The 27,778-nt window shown below is 48.3% G+C and overlaps 1 protein-coding gene and 1 long non-coding RNA gene across 11 annotated transcripts in view; both read right to left on the bottom strand.

Moving 5' to 3' along the window:
- RAB11FIP3 (RAB11 family interacting protein 3) overlaps positions 1-27,778 on the bottom strand; it is a 79,636-nt gene that overhangs the window by 41,901 nt on the left and 9,957 nt on the right. The gene's annotated exons all lie outside the window — the stretch shown is intronic.
- Positions 9,223-27,306, bottom strand: LOC113626412 (uncharacterized). Its single transcript, XR_003435143.1, has 3 exons — positions 26,557-27,306; positions 13,517-13,522; positions 9,223-9,237 (listed from the first exon to the last, which is right to left on the bottom strand). It is a non-coding gene; the product is annotated as an uncharacterized LOC113626412 (long non-coding RNA).

Below are 27,778 nucleotides of genomic sequence, written 5' to 3' on the forward strand. Positions count from 1 at the left end.
GAGAAGACATACAGATGGCCAAGAGGCACATGAAAAGCTACTCAACATCACTAATTATTAGAGAAATGCAAATCAAAACTACAATGAGGTATCACCTCACACGGGTTAGAATGGGCATCATCAGAAAATCTGCAAACAACAAATGCTGGAGAGAGTGTGGAGAAAAGGGAACCCTCCTACGCTGTTGGTGGGAATGTAAATTGATACAGCCACTATGGAGAACAGTATGGAGGTTCCTTAAAAAACTAAAAATAGAATTACCCTAGGACCCAGCAATCCCACTACTGGTCATATACCCAGAGAAAACCATAATTCAAAAAGACACATGCACTGCAATGTTCATGGCAGCACTATTTACAATAGCCAGGTCATGGAAGCAACATAAATGCCCATCGACAGACGAATGGATAAAGAAGATGTGGTAAATATAAACAATGGAATATTACTCAGCCATAAAAAGGAACGAAATTGGGTCATTTGTAGAGACGTGGATGGACCTAGAGACTGTCATACAGAGTGAAGTAAGTCAGAAAGAGAAAAACAAATATCGTATATTAATGCATATATGTGGAATCTAGAAAAATGGTACAGATAAACTGGTTTGCAAGGCAGAAACAGAGACACAGATGTAGAGAACAAACGTATGGCCACCAAGGGTGGGGGTGTGGGATGAATTGGGAGATTGGGATTGACATATATACACTAATATGTATAAAATAGATAGGTAATAAGAACCTGCTGTATAAAAAATAAATAAATAAAATTGAAAACTATACTTAAGAAAAATTCCCTAGAATAAAAAAAAGTTTTTAACTACATATTTGTTTTCTTCCTTATTTTTTTCCTTGAGACTTTATCTTATTTTTTTTTAATTGAAGTACAGTTGACTTACCATGTTTCAGGGGTCAACTACCTATTGAGAGAATATATCACATCCCTAAGAATATCAACTCCCATCCCCAAAAGACCTCATACAAGACTTATTCTGGTGAATTTCTTAGACTTTAAAGGAAAAGAAAAAAATCCTTTGAATATGCAAAAATCAAGTGATTTATAGAAGAAAATTAAATGATCATTAACATTTCTGGCAGCAACACCAAGTAACAAGGGATATTCGAATTCCACCAGGCCATGTGTTGTTGAGGACTGGGATCCCCAACACGACTGAGAAAGGAGAAAAAGATATAAGACTGAAGATGCCAGGCAAATACCCTATAATCCTGATTTTGAATTTTAAGTACCACCATGAAGCATCACTCATGATGTACTAAAAACAAAACAATCACTTTCTATTCTGTCCACTTAGCAGTCAGCACCCCTCGCACCCAGGTGAAGGTATTTACATTCCAATTCCCATTAGAGGGAACCAGGACCCTTGGAGAAGTGCTAGGGAAAGTGCAGGCTGAGCCTGGACTATTTTGTCATCCCTGAGAGCAAAGATGCTGTGAAAGACTTTGTCAGGTCAACATCAAAGAACGCAGGAGCCAACACAAAAGTGAGCTGATCTGAGCACTGACTGGACACACCAAACTCGCCTCAACTCACAATGGAGTGACTGCAGTAAAAGTCACTGATCATCACTGGAGACACTAGGGAACCCACTTATTACTGTGAAAACTAACCCATAAAGGGAAAGAATCAAGTGGTGGGCCTGCCTTCCCTACACAGGCATAATGGGGCCACAGTATATGAACGAGGGCAATAGCTCTGTACAGAGCATCCCAGCTACTAAGCGCAGCAGTGATGCGACCAGAACAGCAGGTCCTGCCCGCGATCCTTGGTGAGGTAACAACACGTCACACATCACACAATACGATGTTCAGTGCCCCCAAGGGCACAGAAGACACACCCAAACACCACGTGTCTCCTGATGGTACAGCGAGACACTGCCTGAATCCACCCGGAATCCAACTGCCAATTTACAGGAAATACAATGATCAACATGTGTTAACAATACTGAGGAATATAATCAACAAAACCCAGTCCGTGAGACCCTTGACAGAGACAGACAAGGGACCTGCTGTCTTTAAGGGAAAAAACGATGGAGAGGAACCTTTATTAAGAGACTCAGGGGCTTCCCTGGTAGCGCAGTCGTTGAGAGTCCGCCTGTCGATGCAGGGGACATGGGTTCGTGCCCCGGTCCGGGAAGATCCCACATGCCGCGGAGCGGCTGCGCCCGTGAGCCATGGCCGCTGAACCTGCGCGTCCGGAGCCTGTGCTCCACAACGGGAGAGGCCACAACAGTGAGAGGCCCGCATACCGCAAAAAAAAAAAAAAAAAAAAAGAGAGACTCAGGAGAGGGACGTCCCTGGTGGTGCAGTGGCTAAGAATCCACCTACCAACGCAGGAGACACCGGTTCGAGCCCTGGTCCAGGAAGACTCCACATCCCGCGGAGCAACTAAACCTGTGCGCCAAAACTAGAGCCTGTGCTCTAGAGCCCGCGAGCCACAACTACTGAAGCTCCCAAGCCTCGAGCCTGTACTCCTCAACAACAGAAGCCACCACGAGGAGAAGCCCACGCACTGCAACGAAGAGTAGCCCCCTCTCGCCGCAACTAGAGAAAGCCCACGTACAGCAACGAAGACCCAAAGCAGCCAAAAATAAACAAATTAAATTAATTAATAAAAAAAAGAGAGACTCAGGAGACACACATCAACCTACTACCATGCAGGGACTTTCTGGGTCTGGACTCAACTTTTTTTTTTTTTTTGCAGTACGCGGGCCTCTCACTGCTGTGGCCTCTCCCGTTGCAGAGCACAGGCTCCGGACGTGCAGGCTCAGCGGCCATGGCTCACGGGCGCAGCCGCTCCGCGGCATGTGGGATCTTCCCGGACCGGGGCACGAACCCGTGTCCCCTGCATCGGCAGGCGGACTCTCAACCACTGCGCCACCAGGGAAGCCCTGGACTCAAATTTTTTAAAGCTTTTAATCGTATTTATAAGATAACTAGAAGCTTGAATACTGACTGATGCAGGATACTGAACACTGATTATTTGATGATATTGAGGAACGGCGGTTAATTTTTATAGGTGTGACAATGATATTTTGGTAATTTTCCCAAGTGCATTGCTTTTTTTTTTTCTTGGCCACGTCATGTGGCATGTGGGACCTTAGTTCCCCGACTGGGGATCGAACCCGTACCCCCTGCGTTGGAAACATGGAGTCTTAACCACTGGACTGCCAGGGAAGTCCCAGCGCATTGCTTTTTTGATACATACTTATTGAAATATTTAGAGGGTAAGGCATATATGTGGTTACATGTACGTACCCAGCTGGCATGGCTGAGAAGTGTCAGGGCAGGGGGGCGCACACCAGGAAGGCATCACACAATTCTCTCTAGTTTTCTATAGGCTTGAACTTTCCATAGTGAAAATAAGAGAAAAAAGGAGAAAAAGACCAAAGAAGAGCAAGAAAGAAAGAGAGGAAAGATGGGGGGAGGAGAGGGAGCAAAGGAGGAGGCAGTCAGCCAGGGATAGGGCGGACCTTGGACCACAAAGGGCTGACGCATGGACAGGGCACACTCGGGGAGGGGTACAGGCAAACAGGGCGCTCAGCGGTGGAGAACCCACTCTGGCCAAGGCCCCCCACAAGCACTGTTCTGTGCTGGGCAGGCTGGTGGACGCTGCCACAGTTAGCCCTCTCCCGCATCTGTTGATGTGCGTGGACAGGGACCAGCTCAAGCCAACTGACCCACAGCTCAGGATTCTCTAGCCTTCCCCCATCCCAGGGCCCACGTGTTCCTGAGACACTGGGCTTGGAAGTCCACGCAGCAGCTGACTTCTTGAGACCATGGAGTCTGAATCCTCCCTCCTTATCTCACGAAGGCCCTCATTCCTAAAGCTCCTCGCTTGCTGGGGACCTGAAATCCACAGCGGCCAATATGTCCTTAAGATTCCTAAGGGGACTTCCCTGGTGGCCCAGGGGTTAAGAATCCACCTGCCAATGCAGGGGACACGGGTTCGAGTGCTAGTCCGGGAAGATCCCACATGCCGCTGAGCAACTAAGCCCGTGTGCCACAACTATTGAGCCCGTGCTCTAGAGCCCACAAGCCACAACTACTGAGCCCGAGTGCCACAACTACTGAAGCCCGCGCACCTAGAGCCCATGCTCTGCAACCAGAAAAGCCACCGCAATGAGAAGCCCGTGCACCGCGTGGAAGAGTAGCCCCCGCTCGCCACAACTAGAGAAAGCCCATGCGCAGCAACGAAGACCCAACACAGCCAAAATTTAAAAAAAAAAAAGTCCACTTTATTTTTCTTTATAATTTGGAGGATAAATCAATGTCCATGCAGCTGATGATTGGGGGATCGTTCTATTCTCTAAGCCCAAAGTACTCCATTCAGAGGCCTTCAGAAAAAACAACGAGCCTGGAAATTAAGAACCTGCCCTTTCTTGCAAAGAAGAGACAAAAAACCAAGCTCAGAGAAGTACACCCCCTCCAAGCCAGCTAACACCCGTCGGGCAGACAGACACAGGAGACCACAGAAACACCCCAGGAGAGAACCCCACTCTGCAACCAGCTGCAGGCAGACGGGCCCAGCTTCCACGCGGTTATTCTAACAAGAGAAATTTACTGGCAAATCATATTGTTTCTGCTACAGACGTGCAGACATAATCTGCAGAAGCCAGAACAACTTCTCCAACCACAGCTAACTCCAGCCACAGAAGCCCCAGTCACAGAAATCATGGGAAAGCACAGCCCTTCACAAGGAGAGCGACCCTCCTTCCTGCACCTGCTCCTTACCACTGTCCTTGAATTGTAACATTTTCAAAACAGCTTGTCTTTTATCAGAAGCACCTCAACCTAACTAACATTTACAGAACACTCCAGCCTATATAAGTAGAATCCTGACAAGTGTACATGGAACATTTATCAAGACAGTCTATATACTGGGCCATAGAACAAGTTTCAAAAGACTCAGGTCTCAAGTCAACATCATTAACCATTAGGGAATGTAAATCCCCACTGTAGTGAGGTGCATGTGTATCTGAGTGGCCAGAATGTAAGACTGGCCACACCACACACACCAAGTGTTTGGAGGATGAGCATTGGACTTCTCCTACACGCTGCTGCCAACTGGAAAATTCCACAATCACTTTGGGAAACTGTCTGGAAATTCCTAAGAAGGTTAGTCTTATTCCTACCACACAATCACACGAAAGAAGTCATTTCACTTCTAGGTGTTACTCAAGAGAAATGAAAGCAGACGTCCAAAGCGAGACTTGTAGACAAAGGATAACAGAAGCCTGATTTGTAATGGCCAAAAAAATGGAGACAACCCAAATGTCCATCCACACAAGAATGTATAAAATGTGGTATTCCATGGGGGGAAAAAATAAGCAGCAGCAGCCATGGTGACAAGAAGCAAAATGCTCTAGGGCCTCCTATAGCAATTCATAAACTTCACACCGACGTGCGGGTGGGCAGGCGGGGGCAGGAGAGAAGCTGATGGTAGCTCATCCCGAATGTCCACAACGAGGCCTGCAGCTCACCCACCTAAAGGCATCTGACCTTCTTTCTAGGAGCATCTATAAAGCAGCTAAACTACGTGCCGTATATATACAACGGCTTTCCCTGCTGCCGAGAACTCCTCTCAGCTGTCCTGGGCTGCTCTGCCCAAGCACCTGGAGGGACCAGCCAGTGCCCGAGGCATCCAGAGGCCATCTGCCTCTGCACCTGGAGGGGTGATCCTAGATCACCTGTCACGATGAACTGATTAACCGCCCCTGGTTTAAGGGGGAGGGCTTAGAAAATTCTAAAATAAAAGCATCGTGCTGGTCTTAGATGGACAAGGTTATTCCTCATGTATCATGTTCAGGAATCCACTTTTGTCTTTAGACACAGGTGTTGCAGTGTCGCCAGCCGTGTCCTTTGTGGATGGAAGGCGCCCACTCAGAGCCCAGCTGTACCCCGTGACTGGGAGGCTCTTCTTGCTGTGCTTTGGGACAGGGACACCAGAAGCTGCCGTCTCCCTACGTCTGTCATCGCTAGGAGTTTGGAGGCTTGCTGTTTGAAGATCTTGGTGTGGGAGGTGGGGGTCAGGGAGGCTGGGGTCTGGGGCAGGGGCACCTCCAGCCGCTTCAGGGAACGCAGCCGTTCCAACCACCTTATTTCTTTAACAGCTTTATGGACATACAATTCACCAATTTAAAGGGTACAATTCAGCGGTTTTTCGTATATTCACAGAGCCGCTCCAAGTTACTTTAAAGACAATAAAATCTTAAAATGCACATGAGAATACTCGGGAAAATAGTCAAGTGGAAACACTCAAGCTTTATGCAAATGTGCTGAAAAGATGAAACAGAATTTACAGGAGTAACAGAGAACATGTCTGTTCAACTTATGCAACCTCGTTAATCAGGGTGAAGAGGAGGCACTGCTGGACGCAGAGGCCTCTCCACCCCTCCCTGCATCTCAACTCCCAGAAGGGGCACTGTGGGCCCCTCCAAGGGGCTACGAAAGGGTCCCCCTCACGGCTCTTCTCTGGATCAAGGACGATCAGGCCCTGCTCCCGGACATGTGAGGGCAGCGTGCAGTGTGCCCTCCAGCCTGTCACCTCTCTGCACATAACAGAAGTGGAGGCGTCATTCCTTACGGGACACCCCTGGACTCCTAGCCTAACCCAGGCCCCTTAGAATAAGTAAAGGAGGAAAAGAAGAAACCGCACAGTTATCCAGCACAGGTACGCACAGGTATGCAGCTCAGCAGCCGCGGCGCTGCAGGCTGAAACAGGACAGACCACCCCCACTCCCGCCCGCCTGGCTCCATTCGGAAGCCCTTCTTTCTGCTCTTCAGCTTTGGATGGTTTTGGGGGTTCACTGCCTCTACGTCTAACTAATGTGCTCCTGGTGCTATTTCGTGGCTTGTCAAATTTACATGCTGCATTTTGGCCTCCTATGATGAAAAGCAAGAATTCAACACCACCCTCCCACCCCAGTTTAGCTAGGCCTTCTGCAGCATTCACATCATGGAGTACAGAAATATTTTTCACTGGAGAGCACTGCCTTTCTTACATAATTTCTTCCTCTGCTTAGCAATTCCCTTGCTTTCCATGCCTCCACTGTCCACACACCTACTGCTCTATGCAACCTTCCCCAGACCCCCACCCCCCGGCCCCACCCGACTCCTTGTGTTTCCTCATGCCGCTGCTCCTAGCCCGCGTTCCCACCTTCCATGCTGGGAACCCTGTGTCCTCCCCTTTCTTAGTGCCCCTCATCTCACAGAAGCCCCTGCAGCTTCGTGAGGAGGGGGTGCGTGGTGTGCATCCTGAGCATCCTTATCTGAGGCCAGCACTCTCCCCTTACCTGGGCAGGTGCCTGCACCCGGCTGTAGGGTGGAAACCTGTCCCAATGCAGTGGGAAGGCCATCCACCCCACTCCTGCACGTGCTGTGGCCTCTGATATCAACCCCGTCATAATGCTTTGTGTGCGGCCTGTTTTAATCTCCCTTCTCTTTATTGGCAGGATTCGCCATATTTGTTGGGGGTACTTTTTCCTCACAGGAAGAGCCCTTTCACCTGGAGACGCAGTCCTCCTGAAGGTCCCTATGACGGTGTCTCTGGGCCCCTCCCCACAACTGTCGGTCCGGCAGTGCACCTCATTAATCACGCTCTCGTCCTTATCTTTCATCTCCTAGTATCTCCGCCTTTTAAAGAACTTTCTGGGATGTATTCTTGACTTGATCTTCGTTTTTAATTTCTTATTAAAGAAATGCTTTTATTTCATTTTTAATTTCTCAGGGTGTGTTCTAGTTCTCTGAATGTGATGTGTTCTTTAACCTGACAATATAGATCGTTTCATTTTCCAAGTTTTCTTCTGCTCTCTGCACTGACTCTGTTCCCTTCAAGTGCCTTCCACTTTTTCTTTTTTGTTTTTGGTCTCTGCCTTTCTTGCTGGAGGCTTCCCTAAAGTATCTGAGGTCCCTGACCATCCCTCTATACTTAAAAGTGGTCACTAAAAAGTTGACAAGCTGGGCTTGTCGACTGGGGACCTTACTGCAGTTTGCCTTGGGCAGAGACCTGGCTCTGTGTCGTCAGCTGCTCCAGGACTGGACGCTGTGGGGACAGGGTCCTGAGAGGGCTTGTGGATATGATGGGATAGCCGTGTGCGGCAAACATGAAGGCCAGTGCGTGTGTTAACTGTAGCAGATAGCTGGTCACAAAGAAGTAAGCTGTTGTGCTGTGAGGGCCACATGGCTGGACCTGAGGGTGGCCAGTAGGACCCAAGGGCTGTTGCCTGCCAACCACCAGCAAGAAAACAGGGATCCCAGCACTACAACCACAAGGAACTGAATGAGCGTGGTGGAGGACCCTGAGTCCCAGGTGGGAATGCAGCCTGGACAGACACCGGGCAGAGGGCACAGCCAGTGCAAAGGGCAGGAGGAGGCAAATCCGTGGCACACAGGGAGCCTCAAGGAGGCCAGTGGCTGGAGCAGAGGGAGCGAGGGGTTGGCAGCAGAAAGGTGGTCAGTGCCCTGGGAGAGCTCTGAGCACAGGAGTCACAGGATTTACCTTAACACTACTATCTGGCTGCCTGTGAGCCAAGGCTGCAGGGTGGGGCAATGAGGCAGTGCTCCCACAAGCCAAGCAGAGCAACAGGCAAAGCCTGAGAAGTGGTGGGACTCTGGACTATCCTGACGACAAAGCCAGCAGCGTTTCCCAATGGATCATAAAGTCGGGTGAGAGAAAGACGTTTTGGCCCGAGTTGCTAGAAGGGTGGGACTGCTGTTTACTGAGATGGGGACACTGTAGGTGGCACTCAAAGCTTCAGCCATGAGTCTGAGACGGCCATCTGACATCCCAGCATGAGCCCAGCATCCAGGAGTGCGCCAGGCTGGAGAAGTGATGTTGGGGGTCATCAGCACAGAGGCCACATTTACAGTGTTAGCCTGGGAGTGAGTGAGACCGAAGGGGGAGGAGCAGCCCTGGGCCTCCGCCCTGGGTGAGGAACCAGCGAAGTGAGACTCAACAGCCAGTGGTGTTCAGTGCTGCGTGTGGCAGGGCAGGCCAGGCAAGTGACGCACAATCACAAACCAACGTAACCATGACAGCACAGGTGTCTAGAGCATCTGCGGCTTTCCTCACTCTGACCTAGAAATGGGGCTGCCTCGTTGAGCCTTCACTTTCCGAAGGCTTTTAATGCCTACTGCTACTTTACCTTCAGAAAGGCTATGATGGCACGCTTTCAAAAATCTTAGTTGTGATAAAATATACATAAAATTTACCATCTTAACCATTCTTAGGTGCGCAGCTCAGTGGCATTAAATACACTCACACTGCTGTGCACCATCACCCCCAGCACCTCCAGAACTTTCTCATCTTCCCAACTGAAACTGTCCCCACTAAGCACTAACACCCCACACCCTCCCTCCAGCCCCTGGCGACCTCTATCTACTTTCTGTCTCTGAATCTGATGTTCTAGAGACCTCGTAGAAGGGATCATACAGGATTTGTCCTTTTGTGTCTGGCTCATCTCACTGTGCAAAATGTCCTCCAGGTTTGTCCGTGTTGCAGTGTGTGTCAGAATGTCCTTCCTTTTTAAGGCTGAATGGCAGTCGCTGTATGCATACACCACTTTCTGTTTATCCATTTATCTGACCATGGACACTGGTGTTGCTTCCACTTTTTGCTGACTGTAAATAGTGCTGCTATGAACAAGGATGTGCAAATATATAATGGTATAATTTTAGGAAGAAAAAATGTACATGCTGTGTGATTCTAACACAATGACATTTAGCGACCTGGGTAAATATTATCATATTACTTCTCAAGAGGGTCTACGTGTAAAACACTAGTGGTTTTATCCCATTTCCTAGTCTCCCTCCACAGCTACTGAAGCACTTTGAATTTTATGTCCTCTGTTTGAAACTGGTTGTTTTCCTTTCTTGGATCATGGACACTTTCCCCTACTGTATTAGCATCCTGTGGCTGCTATAACAAATTACCACAAACCTAGTAGCCTAAAACTACAGAAACCTATTCTCTTACAGTTCTGGAGGTCAAAGTCCAAAATGAGTCTTTAGGCTGAAATCAAGGAGTTGGCAGGGCTGGTCCCTCCTGGAGGCTCCAGGGGAGAATCTGCCCCCTGGCCGTCTGGCTGCCAGCATTCACTGAGGCTGGACACCCCAAGCCCGACTTCCAATGCCACACAGCCAAGTCCTCTTCTCCTCCCACTTCACTGTTATAAGGACCCTTGTGGTTCCATTGAGGGCCCACCAGGATAACCCCATCTCAAGGCCCTTAATTTAATCACATCCACAAAGTCCCTTTTGCCATGTAAGGTAATGTTCACAGGCTCCAGGGAATAGGACCTGGATATCTTCCAGGGCCACTGTCAACCTACCACACCCAACTTACTTTTTTAAAATAACACTTTATTGAGATACAATTTCCACCCTTACTGTTTTAAGTCAATCCACTCCTCTTGGAAGAAATTCAGCTTACCTGAATGTTGATTTTATTTTACTTTATTAACATTTATTTATTTATTGAAGTAGAGTTGATTTACAATGTTAATTACTGCTGTCCAGCAAAGTGATTCAATTATACATATATATACATTCTTTTTTATATATATTCTTTTCCATTATGATTTATCATAGGATATTGGATATAGTTCTCTGTGCTATAAAGACCGACCTTGTTTATCCATTCTTTATATAAAAGCTTACATCTGCTGACCCCAACCTCCCACTCCATCCCTCCCCCAACCTCTCCCCCTTGGCAACCACCAGTCTGTTCTCTATGTCCGTGATTCTGCTTCTGTTTCACAGGTAGGTTCATCTGCATCATATTTTGGATTCCACATCTAAGTGGTATCAGACAGTATTTGTCTTTCTCTTTCTGGCTTACTTCACTTAAGTATGATAATCTCTAGCTGCATCCATGTTGCTGTACTGAATGCTGATTTTAAACCTTTATTCTCACCCGTTTGGCAGGGGCCCACTGCCATGGTCCATTTTGCTCAATGCTATACCCCAGGGTGAGAGTGGTGCCTGGCCCACGGCAGGTGCTCAGTAAACATTTACTCAGTGAAAGGAGGGCTCTGTCACAGGGACCAGCAGCTGGACGCAACAGTGGGGGGCTGGTCGAGACCCCCTTAATGCGGCCAGATCAAACCATGCCCCAGAAGAACATATGCGTCTCCCAGAGCAGGTGGCTGCCCAGAGTGGACTTTCATGTCCCCCTTTATGGGGACAGACCCCCACCTCCCCACTGGGGAACCAATGTCCTCTTGGACCCTGTGCTCTGCCTCAAGGAAAGGCCTCTCCCTCCTTGGTGGAGCAGGCAGCCCAGAGTCACCATGTAGGGACAGTGCCTAAGAAAGACACCGCCACAGAAGCCCAGACTGCTACTGGTGGCCCCTGGGCCCAGGCTGGCATGGCATGAGTTGCCCCTGAAAACAAGCTCTTCACAGAGTGAATCACGCTGATTAGGATGGACTTTCTCATAAAAGTGTGGTACAACCCTCGCTTTGTTCCTAGGAAGGTCACACAAGCATAGGAAAGAGCTGGGGGCACACATTTCAGGGCCTTCCAGCAGCCACAGCTCCAGAACATGGCAAAGCCTCTGATTTGCACATACTCACTTTTCTAGATAAGAAGAGACACAGTGCCACAGGCCATGTGAAACAACAGATAAAACCCCTACTTTAAGGTACCTAACTGCCCTCGGCCCTAAGGCTGCCCCTGTGTGCTCCAGACGGTTACAACCCAGGGCACTGGGTAAGCAAAGCCCGGGACCCAAAACTCTTTCCCTTGTGCCTTCAGCTCCCTCCTGTGTGTATCTGAAGGCACAGATTTACAAGTGGCACAAGGACTTCATTATGTGATCATTCTGCTTAAACAAAGAGCTCTGAGATGGTCCTCTGCCCCCCGCAGGCTGCCCAGGTGAGCCAAGCCCCCCAGGTGAGCTGTACCAAGGGTGATGTTGGGAAGACGGCCTGCGAGCGTCACTCTTTAAGTCCCCAGAAGAAGACACCCTCTATAAGGAGAGCTGATGCTGCAAAGTCACCACCAGAAACAAGGCAAACCTCAAGTAGCGCCCCGCCCTCGAGTAGCGCCAGTGTTTTGCTTCACTTGGACAACCGACTTATGACGTGGGCCAGAGAGGCCAAGGCAATCGGCAGGGGAAAGAAGAGATGACAAGACGCAAAAGACCATCCTCCCATGCAGGTCCCAGAAGACCCAGGAAGACCAACACCCCCACCCCAGAACCATCAGGACATACCTCCTCCACTCCCCACACGGCACTCAGCACAGTCTCTCCCCCACCCCACCCCATCCTGCTCGCTGGGGTTTCGACCTGCACCTGGCCCAGGGTGGCACACGGCTGGGAACAAATGCGCGAGTGCCCAGAAGACAGGCTCTCTCCCTCAGCCCTTCGGGTCTTCTGGCAGAACCGTTTCCCCACAGGAAACCCAGTACAGGAGCCAACAGTTACCTGGTTCAGCCACCTGACTGGGGAAAACGCCCTTCAGATGTCACTCCCCAGCACCAGACCAGGTCAGAAACAGCCACACCCATGTAGTCTGTGGTTGGGTTTCAGTAGTTTTGTTTTGTTTTGAGATTTGTTTAAACCTAAAAGTGACAGTTCCTAGATTGTGACAGTACCTAGGACAAATCTTGAGAGGACTAAAAAAAAAAACTCCAGAAGCTCTAAAATGTGAAGTGTTAAACCTTGGAGCTAAATAAAGCTAACTGTAGAACGGGCCTAATGTCTATGATCATCACAATTTTTTAAAAATTATCAAGGGATCATGCAACAGTGGAGAAAACTTCTAAGTCAGCACAAAATGAAAATTCTTCAGGCTCTCATTCTGTCCACTATCAGCCTGTTTTCTCTGCCTTCATCTTCTGCACTTTGCTCTTTAAAAGTAGAATGCTAAACCAAAACAAAGACAGTATTTATTCCTTAATGATATAGACTGATGGCATCCATCTGAAACATGTAAGAAGGGATAATAGCACAAAAGAAAGGAACTCTACAGAAACTCATAACATTTTTACAACTCCACAGGATTTTAGAGGCTGCTTGAGCTGACCCCCACATCACAGGTTAAGAAATGGAGGCCAGTCAGCACTCACTGTGACACAAAAGATACACACACAAAAATACTGTTCACTAACACTTTTAGAGAAACATCAGGTCAAACACACTCATAAGAAAAATGCAAGTTAAAACTACACTGATATACCATTGTCCCTGTATCAGACTGGCAATACTTTTCTAGAGGACAATTTGGTGTTAAAAACATTTAAAAAATCATTTAAGATCTACACATGTTTCCCCAGCAATTACATTCTTTTTTTTTTCGGTACACGGGCCTCTCACTGCTGTGGCCTCTCCCGTTGCGGAGCACAGGCTCCGGACGCGCAGGCTCAGGGGCCATGGCTCACGGGCCCAGCCGCTGCGCGGCATGTGGGATCTTCCCGGACCGGGGCACGAACCCGTGTCCCCTGCATCGGCAGGCTGACTCTCAACCACTGCGCCACCAGGGAAGCCTCATCCTTAAGACTTTAACCTAAAGACATAATAAAGATTGTGCAGGAAGATTCAGCTAGGAAAAAGCTTATAACAGCAGAAAAATGAAAACCTAAAATACCAAAGACAGAGGATTAACTGAATAAATTCTAGCACATTCATTCACATGATGGAAAAGTAGGCATTAAAATCATGTTGTAGGAGTAAATCTACCAACATTGAGAGATGATGATAATATACTGATTTAAAGTAAATTAAAACTGTAAGTTAACTGTGACTCTAGTTTTATTTATCTCTCTTATATAAATAATGATTTAAAGCCTAGAAGGTTGAAATGATTCACAGTGCCAGATGGGATTTTTGTTTTCTCCTTTATTTGCATGTTTTTATGTAAATGTACATTACCTTGTTATTGCTTTAAAGGCAATACCAACCTGAGAACAGGTTCTTGATTCACATGTTACAAATGCTAAGATTCCTCCTACGAGAAAGTTCTTAGTGTAAAAGAGAAAGCCAAATGTTCCTCTAAATGCGGATTAAGCCCCACTAACCAGTACTTCTCGCAAAAGGCATCATAAGGCAGGCTCCTTGAAGGCAGTTTTTAAAAATAAAATCACCAAGAGGAAAATATCTGGCAACTTTGTGGCTTTTCTCTCCTCACCAGCCAGAGTGAATTGAATCACGCTGATAAGGATGGACTTTCTCATAAAAGGGCTTTCTGTTTCCCACAGCAAAAAAGTCAGCCTTGTTTTTCCTGGATTTTAGTAGAGTAAACCAACCCACCCAAAGCTGGAATGAAACACAACTGTAAACAAGTGGAAAAAGGAGAAGGGTGGGTGGAGGAGGGGAGGAGAGGGAGGCACCTGCCCCCGCAGCGTCTCTCCTGACTCTTGGGAGAACCACACTCGACAAGGGAGACTGTCCTGAGGTCCCCTCTGTGGTCAAAGAGCCACTTGATAAGCAGCCAGCGGAGCCAGAGCTCCTGCCCAGAGGGTCACTCACAGGCGCTGCCCGTGAACCCCACGCACACACGGGAAGCACAGCTCTGTGCTTTCCCACAGCTCAGCACACAGGGCCACTCCGACAGCACAGAAAACAATTTATCTCCTCCCGACTCCCTTGGAGTGCTGCTCCCAGGAAAGCACCACCACCTGGACCGTGGACAGCTGAGCAGGAGAGCCAGCTCCTGCACACAGCCCTGTCCAGCCTCTGCTCCTCTGCAAACAGCAGCAGCCTTCACGAGGAGTACCCAAGGCTCCAGAAGGAAAGGAAAAAGTGCTTTAATTCAAAGTATGTGCGGCCCCGGCCCCCCATTCTCTCCCCAAGTACCCCTCACACTGACTGGGCCTGGGCGAGGCAGAGGGGCAGGACCCAGGAGGGAACCTCTATGGTGACCGCCACAAAGGAAGCCTGTGTCCAGGCCCAAGCACTGACTTTCAAGCCTGACCAAAAAACATACTTGTTTACTGATGACTTAAAAAGGCCACAAAGGCCCCACTAATACACCCAGCTAGTGAGGCCCCAGTCACCCGTCACCACAGTGCTGGGACTTTCTCCCCAGGAGGCAGCGCCCCAAAGTGGAAAGTAATGGGACTTTGGGTCTGACAGCTCCAGGTTCAGATGCAGCCTCTCTCAGCAACTGTGTCTTCTCAGAGCGGCTCCTCAACGAGCTCCTGGTCTCACCCTCGACACACCTGCTAGGGCAGGACAAGGGTTTTCCCTCACAGCCAAGCTCTCCACCTCTGTTCCTGGTCCCACCCCAGAGAGCAGGATGGAAAGTGCCCACGGCACAGCAGGGCCCTTGGGTCACTGTGTGCAGCCAGGGTCCAGATGCATGGCTCTGGGGCAGAAGTCTCCCAGTGATGCAGCAGCACCTCCTGGGCACTCGTTAGGGATGCAGACTCTCAGCCCCCACCCGGGAACTGCTGAAAAGGGGACCTGCTGGTGAGACCTGGCACTGTGGTCTAACAAGCCATCCAGGCCACCCGATGCCACTGCAGGTTGAGACCCTCTGAGCAGAGGGAGGAGCAGAGGCCTGGCCCCAGGAGGACTTCATGGGACCAGACAGGACGGGACTGAAGGAGCCAAAGACCTTGTTTATTAATATGTAACTCCAGGGGATTCCCTGGTGGCACAATGGTTAAGAATCTGCCTGCCAATGCAGGAGACACGTGTTCAAGCCCTGGTCCGGGAAGATCCCACATGCCGCGGAGCAACTAAGCCCATACGCCACAACTACTGAGCCTCCGCTCTAGAGCCTTTGAGCCACGGCTACTGAAGCCCGCACACCTAAAGCCCATGCTCCGCAACAAGAGAAACCACCGCAATGAGAAGCCGGCACACCACAATGAAGAGTAGCCCCCGCTCGCCGCAACTAGAGAAAGCCCGCACACAGCAACGAAGACCCAACGCAGCCAAAAATAAATAAATAATTTAAAAAAAAAATGTAACTCCAACCACCATCCCCAGACTCCCCAAGACACCCACAAGCGGGAATATTAACCCCACCTCCAAAAAACAGTGCCAGGTAGGGACCCTCCTATTTCATAGGTTGTGAATCTGAACCTGGATTCCTCCTTCCTTAAACACACAATCAAAGGGCAGACTGTGTTATTACATCACAGGAAGAGGGCCCGGCTCAGGACAGGAGAGAGCAGGGCAGGACGAAGTGCTCCAGCCCATGCATGGCGCCACCAACTGGGCACGTCCCAGCTCGCAGGAGAGTTTGTGTACAAAATCTCTTTGTAGTAGAAACTACAGAGTATCAGACAAGGGATTATTTTATTACCATCACAGGAAATTTCAAATCCATATTTAATTTTTGTGACTTGTCTATCTGTGGGTGTTTAAATAAATAAGCAGCATTTTCTCGGGGAGGGGGTGGATGTGGAGACGGGACACGCTCCACTGTCAACAGCAACTGGGAGAGATTTCATGTCCTAGGATGCACACTTCTGGAACATTTTTTGCAGTAATGGAAAAATATGACTTCAGTCATCAGGAACATCAAAGGCTGAAGGAACACGGACCCAAGCTGATCTTCTCAGGTCTCAAGAGGCTGGATGAGGAAGAAGGTGGGCGGGCATGGACAGAGCTCGCCTCCCCAGCTGTGCCTCCCAGACTCAGCACACAGCATCTTCAGAAGTGAGTCTGTCTTTCCTCAAGGGATAGAAGGGTCTCACTGTGTCTCTTGAGCAGCTTGGTGAGGAAGATGCATCTCCAGCTTTCTGAGATACCAGAGGCAGGACGCTGGGGCAACGCAAGGGGCTCTCTTCCAGCAAGAGGGCATCCTTCAGGAAGTTAGAGTGCCAGCCAGGCCACGGAGCGCCCACCATCACCTGTCCTCAGGGGAGAGGGGAAGGAGGGGGAGAAAGGAGCCGCCTGGTCCACCTCTCCCTGCACTTCTGGCTTCCACAGAAACCAGTTTCATCCCCAACATGGTATCCCAAGTCTTTTGAGCCACTTAGTAAGTTTTCAATACAAAGAAAAGGAACACAGCAAGGTAAGGTCCAGAAATATTTTAAGCAGTTCCCAAGTTTTGAAACTATTTACAAGCTCACCACATGTAACATTAATAATACAACATAATAACACAACACATAACCAGGTAAATGTAACATGGTTTTGGAGCATGATTATACTTAGGAAGTGAAAAGGTTAACACTGAATATGCTACTTATACATACAAAATTGGAAACAGGAGATTCTTAGGAGGCAGAATAAATGTTTTTCACAAAACAGAAATTAATTAAAAATCAACCAAAGGAAAAAATAGGGTCTGATCTGTTGAAGGGTCCCAAATAATCAGACACGGCAAAAACAAACACACAGAAACCACAGACAAGAAACAAAGCCTCCCTTTAAAAGAAAAGTATTTACTCTTCCTACCCAATTTCAAACAGCCCCCAAACCATTAATTCCTAGAAGGCAGGAAATGTGTTCCTAATTTCTTTTGGCAACTCCCCCTAAAAGGCCAGCACTAGCTTCCTGCACACCTTTTAGGTAACCACACACCACCCCAGGGCCCTTGAGCCACAAGCCATAAATATACATGCAGCTTTTTAAAGTTCCTCTAGGGCGTCCCAAAGGGAATTAAAATCTAGAGAACACGGCTCTGCACACAGTGAACCCTCAATCACTCAGAGTACCCCCCACCCCGGGTCAGCACCACACCTGCCCTATTCATTGCTCACAAGCACCTGTGAACCAGGCACTGCCAGGACCCTCACTTGGACAGAGGCCTGGAGCAGGTGAGTATCTTGCCAGGGCCCCCAGCCTTTGGCCCTCACACCCCTTCCTCAGCCCCCTCTGCGTTCTCCATCCCCCGGGGGCCTCAACATTCGTGTTTTCCGGAGGCTTCACTGGTGACTCCAGCTGGACGCCATCGGCCACGGCTGGTCGCCCATAGCACTCCCCCTTGTCCTTGCTGACAGACCCCCATCCTGTCCGGGTCTTCCTTCCTTCAGCCATGTGTGTCTGCAAATACCTGGGAGGCCCACCAGGCACATTCATGGTGGGCAGGTGGGAATGGAGACAGAGATGACAAATAGCAGCATAAGTAAAACATGGACTTTGCTAGATGCTTTAAGTGCTAAGGGGAAAAGCAAAGTGGGGAAAGGGGAACAGAGAATGCTAGAGGCAAGGAATGGCCCAGCAGGCAAGGCTGCCTGGAACCAGGCCAGCAGAGTGGTCCTGACTGGTCAACCAGTGGTTCTCACACACCTCACCCTGCAGAGTGAATGCTGTGTCCCTAACAAGCCTCTGGGCCCTGCTGCCAGTCCAGTGACCCTACTTGCAGGGACCAGCCCGGGGAGTGCCTACAAGCAAACTGGCTAACAAAGCGGAGCGGGGTCAGTAGGCCTTGGGAAGACTGGGGGAGAGTTCCTCAGACAGGAACAGAGGGACCTGGCTGCTGCAGCCCAGACGGGCAGGATCTCAGGACGCTGTCAAGGGTCACCCGCCGGAGGCTTGTCCCGTGTGAGGACGCACTTTCTTCATTCTCGGAGCCTGGCTGTGTTACGTGCTGCTGAGTCCTTCTACATACTGACCTCTCAGATTCTACGTCCAGCCCAGATTGGTCTCCAAGCTCCAGGCCAGAGAGCACTGGACATCCATGGAAATGTCCCCCAGACCTAGGCCTAGGCCCTCCATCCCACCCGCACCTATTCGGCCACAGGATGGGACAGTTACTGCCCCCTGGGGTCCCTTCTAGCCTCCCCCAGCTCCATCCCCTTGAGTACCACCTAATCCAAGCGGTCACCAGCCTTGGCCAAACGCTTCACCAGCCTCCTGTTGGGTCTCCCCGTCCACCCCTGTCCTCTCCAAACAAACCATCTTCTGGAAGAGTCAGTCTCATTTACGACCCTTCTCTACTTAAACTCCTTGGCGCCTTCAACCCACCCTGGGACTAAAGACCAAATCCCCTGCTAGGCCTGGCCCAGAGCCTCCTCTGCCCCCGAGGCTCCTTGTCCCCCTCAAGCGTCCTCTTTCCTCCCACTCAGGCCTCTCCACAGGCTGTGCCTCCACCTGGAGCGCTCTTCCTCTCCACCATTTGCTTCACTAATTCCGCTAAGCCTCAGTATGTAGGCTCAAGAGTTACCTCAAAAAAAAAAAAAAAAAAAGAAGAATAAACAAGAATAAACCGACTTCCTTGAGGGAAACATTCCCAACTAGGCTGGATTCCCTGTTACACAACCTCAAACACTCTGCTTCTCCCGCGCAGCACTTGTATCATCTTGCAGCTCCTGGGGACGACCTGTCCCACGTCCTGAGGAGGGCAGGAAGCGGGCCAGCCCTCCTCACCACCATGTCCCCATGCCCCCGCACCCACAGCACCGCCTGGATGGGTTAGGCGCTCACAGACGCCATTGCACATAGGTGCTGAGTGAACGAATGACAGGTGCCCGAGCCTGAAGCCACACCCGGGTCCCTCTGACTGTTTTGTGTCCTTGAACACATATAACATCCACCTTATAGATGGAAAAATAGGGGCCCAAACATGAAAGAACACTACATCCAGAGGCCACGTGCTACAGCACAAAGGACTCCTAGTGCCCTGGGCTTAGGTCCCTGGCACATGGGTGCCGGCGTCCTGGGGTCACACTCCCAGCACCGTCCAGGGCTGAGCTCCTGCAAACCGGGAAGAGAAGGACCTGTGGGCGGGGAGCACTGCCTGCAGGTTCTCCAGGGACTGCATTTCAGAGCCAGTAACAGGAAGCCCTCGCTGAGCAGCTGAGGTATTTCCAGAAGCACAGCCAAGGGCTTTCTGCCTCCTCTCTTTAGTACCTACTTCGGCTCCCACAGAAAAGCTCTGAAATGCCAAAAAAGCCTGAGTAAACCTCTTCCATGTATCTATGACTCCAAGCCCAAGGCAATAACCTCCATTTCCCCATCACAAAAATTAACTCTTGCTTAGAACTTAGGTACATGAAAAGTGACCCGTGTGGCTGGGGGTACGGCAGCATTACTTCTAGTAGAGAAACACTGGAAAAAATAAATGCTTACCAGTCACAGCACAGCAACGTAATGGAATATTCTAAGGTTAAACAACCTAAGTTCATGTTTGTGGACTTTGTCAAAATATGAAAACTTTCACACACATGTGAAATACAGACGAGAAAGGCTAAGTCAAATCATCTGTTGACCCAGATTTCCTGCAGATAACATTTGGGGGAGAATGGAAAGGGGCAGCAGAGCCTGCATCTGGTCATGTCCCCCCAGCCAGGGGACACTGACAAGTCCTGCTCTGCCTGGGTCACAGGATGACGGTGGAGCAGACAGAAAAGCCTGCAGGCAGATGCCTAAGCCTGTCCTGACAAATGCATGTCTGGGACGCTGAGGAGAGAGAAGGGCCAAAACGGAGCTAAATGCAGAACACGGGAGCTTCTCTCCACTCCCTCCCGAAGTCCAGGAAAACGCAACTCCAGAGGCAAGGCCCCAAGGTTCCAGAAGATGCACAGGAACAGACAAGCAGGAAGTTGATTAGAGGAGAGAACACAGAGATGTAAGCGCACAGAGGGGATGCCGGATGACGCAGCACTGGGCGTCATACCTGAAAAGAAAAGCCTGGTAGAGGGTCTAACAGGTAAGCCCCAGCAGGGAGGCCGACTTAGGAGATGCAACCACAGGTACTCCCAGAGGTGGGAGGTGAGCCCCACTGGAGCCCCAGGGTACAAGCAGAACAGTCAGACCCCGGAAGACAGGCTAGAAAGAAATACTGACAGGTATGCAGAAAACTGAGCAAAGGGAAACATTAATGTGATCACTAATTCCAGGAAAAGCAAAAGGCTATATTAGAAAGGAAGTGTAATCACCGCACACTAAACGGGTCAGCCATCAAAAATATCTGCAGTCAAAATAAAACAAACTCAGAATGCCTACTTAGCCAAGACTGGGATTAACCATGTTGAAAGAATGGAGGAGACGGAAGGGAAATATGTGGGTGTACCTTCCACAAGAAAAAGTCAATAGAAAGTACCTAAAATTGGAGGAAAACACCAAGAGAGGAAACAGCCAGGAGCCTGGGAGCGGGAGGTGGCAGTCAGGAGAGTGCAGCTACTTTCATCATATGACGTGCGGTACACTATTTCACTTTTTAAACTATACACATGACAAAAAATCAAACAGAAACGTAAAACTAAAATAAGTAGGTACTTCCCTGGTGGCGCAATGTATAAAACTCCACACTCCCAATGCATGGGGGCCGGGTTCGATCCCTGGTTGGGGAACTAGATCCCACATGAATGCCACAACTAAGAGTTCGCGTACCGCAACTAAGGAGCCCGCCTGCCGCAACTAAGGAGCCCACCTGCAAAACCAAGTAAATAAATTAAGAAAAAAATAAAATAGACTTCCCTGGTGGCACAGTGGTTGAGAATCCACCTGCCAATGCAGGGGACGCGGGTTCGAGCCCTGGTCCGGGGAAGATCCCACATACCGCAGAGCAACTAAGCCCGTGCGCCACAACTACTGAGCCTGCATTCTAGAGCCCATGAGCCACAAATACCGAGCCCGCGTGCCACAACTACTGAAGCCCACACGCCTAGAGCCCATGCTCCACAATGAGAAGCCATAAGAAGCCAGCGCACCACAATGAAGAGTAGCCCCCGCTCGCCGCAATTAGAGAAAGACTGCATGCAGCAACGAAGACCCAACACAGCAAGAAAGAAAGAAAGAAAGAAAGAAAGAAGAAAGAAAGAAAGAAAGAAGGAAGGAAGGAAGGAAGGAAGGAAAGAAAGAAAGAATATAAAGTAATTACCAAACACACGTAGTAAGCTGAAGTGAGAGAGTAGCAGGGACACGGCAGGAAGAACGGGCCAAGGTGAATAGACTTCTCCGCCGGGGTCCTGGCTTCTTGTCTGTGATTTTCTACCAGACAAAGCAGAGAGGGCAGAGGGCAGCCCGGAGGCCTCCTGAGGGGCCGGCAGAGTGGGCCCCAAGTAAACACTGGTGAAATTAATGTCCAGATAAATACAGCAGTGAGGAAAAGAGGCATGTTAAAATATGACTGGGGAGCGTGGTCTTTAAAGAGATGCAAACATCTTCAGAACTCTCTGGGACAGTGGCTCTCCAAACATGACCTCAGGACCAGGGGCAGCAGCATCGCCAGGAACTGTGCCAAGGAAACAGGCCCCACTCAGACCAGATCAATTAGACACTCTGGGGCAGCCCAGCAGCCAGTGACTACGGGATCTACAGGTGATTCGGATGCGTGTAAACATGTGAGATCAGGCCACAACTCAGCCACTTCAGGAGTGTAAGACAGCTGTTCTCAACCAACCAGTGGTCCAGGGACCCCAGGGGACCCTAGTGTCTGAGGAAGGGGGGTCTGCAAAATCAACGCTAGTTCCATAACATCCTAAGACGTCCTTTGCCTTCTTTCATCATACTTTCTCCCGAATGTACCGTGGAGTTTTCCAGAGGCTACATGACACAACAGATCACTTGCAGAAGCAGATATTAAACAAACCAGCTCTCGTCAATCAAGCCAGACATTTAAGACACTTGCCAAAATGTAAAATAATGCCTCTCCTCTCGCTATTTTAGAAAAGTTATTTTTCAAAAATATGCCATTAATGTTAACATGTGATAGATTATTTTTTAATGAACTAATAAAAAGATACTTTAGGGACTTCCCTGGTGGTCCAGTGGTTAAGATTCCACGCTCCCAAAGCAGGGGGCACAGGTTCGATCCCTGGTCGGGGAAGTAAGATCCCACATGCCGCACCACACAGCAAAAAAAAAAAAGATGTTTTTAGTTTTACTTTCTAATACAGCAGAGACCAACAGAAATAACCCACATAAACGAAGGCTCTTTGGTACTTAACGACACTGAACAATGTACAGGAGTCTGAGATAAAAAGTTGATGAATCAGTGGTCTAAGGCATTGACAACCTACATACACAAGGAGTCTCCTGCCCATCACCCAAAGGTCACAATATATACTGTACCATCTTTTTTGTTGTTGTTGTTTTTGGCGGTATGCAGGCCTCTCACTGTTGTGGCCTCTCCTGTTGCAGAGCACAGGCTCCGGACACGCAGGCTCAGCGGCCATGGCTCACGGGCCCAGCCACTCCGTGGCATGTGGGATCTTCCCGGACCGGGGCACGAACCCGTGTCCCCTACATCAGCAGGCGGACTCTCAACCACTGCGCCACCGGGGAAGCCCTACACTGTACCATCTTTAAAGGCTTTCTACATCACTAGCAGTGACGACAGGATCTTTGTGGCTTAAACCAACCCCACACAAGTCCATTCTGCTGCACTCTGTTGATATCTAAAACCCACAGTGAACGAACCTCAGGACCGCAATGTGCAACACCCGCCATATACACTTAAGGTATGTGTATGTACACGCTCCACAGCAGCACCCAGCCATTTTCATGACAAAACACAAAGCATAAAATACATGAAGTTGCCCTGAAACAAGAAGTTATTTTTAGCTCCCTAAGCATTTCTAAGGTCCTTTCACACATTTGTTCAAGTATGGGTTTATCCCATTTGAGTACTGTCACCAGAGAGAGGAAAGGGGCTCTCTCTAAATTCCCTTCTCAGTGAGACTCTGGGCTGAACAAGATATTCACGCCCCTTGGGGGAGCAGAATCTCCTGATAAATAAGAATATGGTTTTATCACAAGCTATTCCTAGTTTAAGAGGAGTTTTAATTTCCCATTTCAACCCCTGTGTCAAAGAGAGGGGTCACTGCATACCTTGTGTACTCGATGAACCAACAATGCTAGACGGGGCACTGAGTCAATAAGAAGGAAAACCTGGGTGCATAGGTGTAACATTCCTTTCACTTGTTTGGGAATAAAGGAGTTTTTTGTTTCTTTTTGTTGGTTGTTTTTAAGATTGATAAAAGCCACACAACCTAACATTCCGTACAAGATGTAGTGTAGATTACATCAATGAACTTCCCATATTGTATTTTTCCTTTTTATTTTTAAATACGTCAAGCTCACTGAAAAAGTTCGAGGAACACAAGAAACACCTACATCCCTCCCCTAGAGTCAGCAATGACTAACGTCTTTCCACATTTGCTATAAGTCTCTTTCCACACACGTGCTTTTTCTGTGGGACTGCTGAAAGTAAACCACAGACGTCCTGATACCTCTCTAACCCTTCCAGCATGTATTTCCTAGGAACAAGACCCCCCTACATAATGACAACAGTATTATGACCCACAAGGAATTTAACACTGTTATTATCAAGTGTTCCATCTATACTCAAAATTTCCCAACCATCCCAATAATGGCCTTTGTAGTTTTGTTTTCTTTTAATCCAGCATCCAGTCAAGGGCCAGGCCTTAGTGGTCATGATTCTTTAGTCTTCTTCAATCTACGTGTCCGACCCTTTTTACGACACTGATATTTTATTATATGAGGGTTTTTTTAATATTTATTTATTTATTTAGGCTGCACCAGGTCATTATTTATTTATTTATGGCTGCACTGCTCTTTGTGCTATGTGCGGGCTTCTCATTGTGGTGGCTTCTCTTGTTGCGGAGCATGGGCTCTAGGCTCACGGGCTCTAGAGCACAGACTCAGTAGATGTGGCATATGGGCTTAGTTGTTCCGCGGCATGTGGGATCTTCCCAGACCAGGGCTTGAACCCGTGTCCCCTGCATTGGCAGGTGGATTCTTAACCACTGTGCCACCAGGGAAGCCCTGCACCAGGTCTTAGTTGCAGCACTCAGGATCTTTAGTTGCGGCATGTGGACTTCTTAGTGTGGCATGTATGTGGGATATAGTTCCCCGACCAGGGATCGAACCTGGGGCCCCTGCATTGGGAGCACAGAGTCTTATCCACTGGACCACCAGGGAAGTTCCACAACACTCATATTTGAGGAGTCCAAGCAGCTGTCCTGTAGATGCCCTACAGCATGTGTCTGACTTTTTTCTCATTACTTGACTCAGGTCAAACATTTTTGGCAAGAATGTTGTCCCTCCCACTGCATCCCATGGAGGGGCATAGTCTGTCCACTACCGGAGAGTCTGAGTTTGATCACGTGCTCAAGGCGGAATCCACCAGACTTCTCCAACGTAAAGAGATCTTTTCCCTTTGTAATCAATCATCACTGGAAAGACACTTTAGACTGTGTGAGTATCCTGCCGTCCCTGCCACCAACAAAATGTTTAAACCACGTTTTTTGACAACCACTGATGATCCTTGCCTGAATCAATTATTACCTTGGTGGTTGCAAAATACTGATTGTCTAAATCTTTCCGACTTTCTACCTTAACTGGCATTTGTCTATAAGAAGCCCCATGCACCCCCTTTGGAGTATCACTATGAGTGATTTTTATTCTCTGTGCCATGGACTTTTTAAATTCAATGTATCCATGATCGTTATTCTTTTTTGTGCTCAAAATGCCCCAGATTTGCCCATTAGGAACCCATTCAAGCTGCTCTTTTTTTTTTTGGCATGTCCCCATCAATTTTTGAACACTTCCTTGCTTTCTGGTACAAGATAATCCAGGCTCACATTGAATTTTCCCTGCCCAGAATCTGGAATACGTCATTTCTCCAAGGATCCCTGATCCCTTTAGTGGAAAATGGTATTTGGCAACCAAAATCTGGGGACTAGGTGTACTCAGTGCTACTGGGGTATCATTGCCCCTAGACCTTCTCAGAAAACAGGGTTAGGAATGTTTGTTAATCATGTATTCATACTCATACCTCCGATTTAAATCACCAGACAGCAGGGTCCTTCCTCACCTCTTCTTCACATTTCATCTCCTTCCTCCCAGGGAACTCTGGTTCCCAACACCAGTACATGTGCTCATTTTATCCTAAAATATGGCCAAAGTCAGTTCAGAACTACTACTCTGATCTATCAACAACAAACCTACTCTGTAGTATATTTCTCTGTAGTTCTTTTTTTCTTCTGAATATATCCCACTAAAGGAATACAGAGTACTGTGTGTGTAACTGGAATTACTCTTTCTTATATGGTTATGTTATTAATTCAATATACTTCTAGGTTCACCTGTTTCTATTTGAATTCAATATTAGTCTTTTTTTCTATCATTGTTGCTTTACTTTTTGAATATGCAGAATATCTGCATGGTTCAAAAAGTCAAAATTATATAAAAAGGCATACTCGGATAAGTTTCACTTCCATCCAGATCCCTTACCACTTGCCCTCACCTACTTGGATAAGTTATTTTAATTAGTTTCTAGTCTATCCTTCCTATGTTTCTTTTTGCAAAGAGAAGCAGATATATATAGTCAAAATTTTTTTCTATTGAAGTATACTTGACTTACAATATACACATATTCTTACTTCCTCTTCTTTCTTATTTCACATTCTTTCTCCCCTCTTTTCTTTTCAGTCAGGCCCTGTCCTAGAGCCTCTGACTATGGAAACCTCGGACGGGTTGAGGATCAGACTAGAGGCTGAGAGGGTAGGTTAGGAGAAGAGCCTGCTCTGGGGGCCAGGAGGGTCCTTCTTCTTCCTGTCAGTTCCTCCTCCTCTGAACTGAAGACTGAAGTCCATCACTCAGTGTTCTGGACCTCAGATCTTTTTTTTTTTTTTTTTCCTCTTTTTCTTTTTTAAGTTGGGGTAAATTAACCATTTTTAAGTATACAGCTCTGTGGCATTAAGTACATTCACACTGTTGTACAACCATCACAATTATCCATCTCTGGCACTTCTTCATCTTCCTCAACTGAAACTCTACCTATCAAACACTAATCCCCCTCCCCCGGCACCCACAATTCTACTTTCTATCCCCATTGTTTACTCTAGCAGGCCTCATATAAGCACCCATTCTTTCCTACCACATAGTATGCATATTAATTTGTATCAATACTTTCTTTTTTCACTTAATACATCTTAGAAATAACTCTTACCAGTTCATAGAAATCTTCCTTTTTTATTTTTGCAGCTGTACAGTTCTAAGTTAAGTTGATGTACCTTGGTTCACTCATCCTGGGTGGACATCTAGGTTGTTTCCATTTTTATATCACAAATAATGCTGCAATGAATAACCCCATGCATCTGGTGTTTCGCACCTGGGGAGGTATATCCTCAGGGTAAATGACTGGAAGTGGGACTGTGAAGTTGAGGGTAAATGCACACACAGATAATGCCAAGCTCCCCTCCAAGAGGACTGTACCACCCTGCACTCCCACAGCAATACAAGAGCATGCCTGTTTCCCAAAACGTCACCAAGAGAATGTGTTCAAGCTTTTACATATATGCCAAGAGTGAGAAATGCTATCCCAGCGATTTTAATTTGCATTTCTTTTATCATAAGCGAAGCTGAGCATCTTTTCATATATTTAAGGGCCATTTGTGTATCTTCTGTGCAATGTCTTCATATCTCTTGTTCATTTTTCTATCAGCTTTGGTCTCTTTTCCTTTTGACTTTTTTTTTTTAATTGATTTTATTTATTTATTGTTTGTTTGTTTGTTTACAGTACGCGGGCCTCTCACTGTTGTGGCCTTTCCTGTTGCGAAGCACAGGCTCCGGACGCGCAGGCTCAGCGGCCATGGCTCACGGGCACAGCCGCTCCGCGGCATGTGGGATCCTCCCGGACCGGGGCACGAACCCGCGTCCCCTGCATCGGCAGGCGGACTCTCAACCACGGCGCCACCAGGGAAGCCCTCCTTTTGACTTTTAAGAGTTTTTATATCATCTGTGATTCACATGTTTTTAAAAAATCTTATTGAGAGCTCCTACTCCAGAACACTGGGGCCAAAGAGGTGCCCTGGGCTGGCTGTGCTTCCCGCTTCTCCCAGATGAAGACCTGTGCTCCTGTGCGGGCGTGGTCAGGAGCTCCAGGATGGAC

Source organism: Aethalodelphis obliquidens, unplaced genomic scaffold (assembly GCF_003676395.1).
Source record: "Aethalodelphis obliquidens isolate GAN/ISIS:26980383/991018 unplaced genomic scaffold, ASM367639v1 scaffold18, whole genome shotgun sequence".
NCBI classification, from domain to species: domain Eukaryota; kingdom Metazoa; phylum Chordata; class Mammalia; order Artiodactyla; family Delphinidae; genus Aethalodelphis; species Aethalodelphis obliquidens.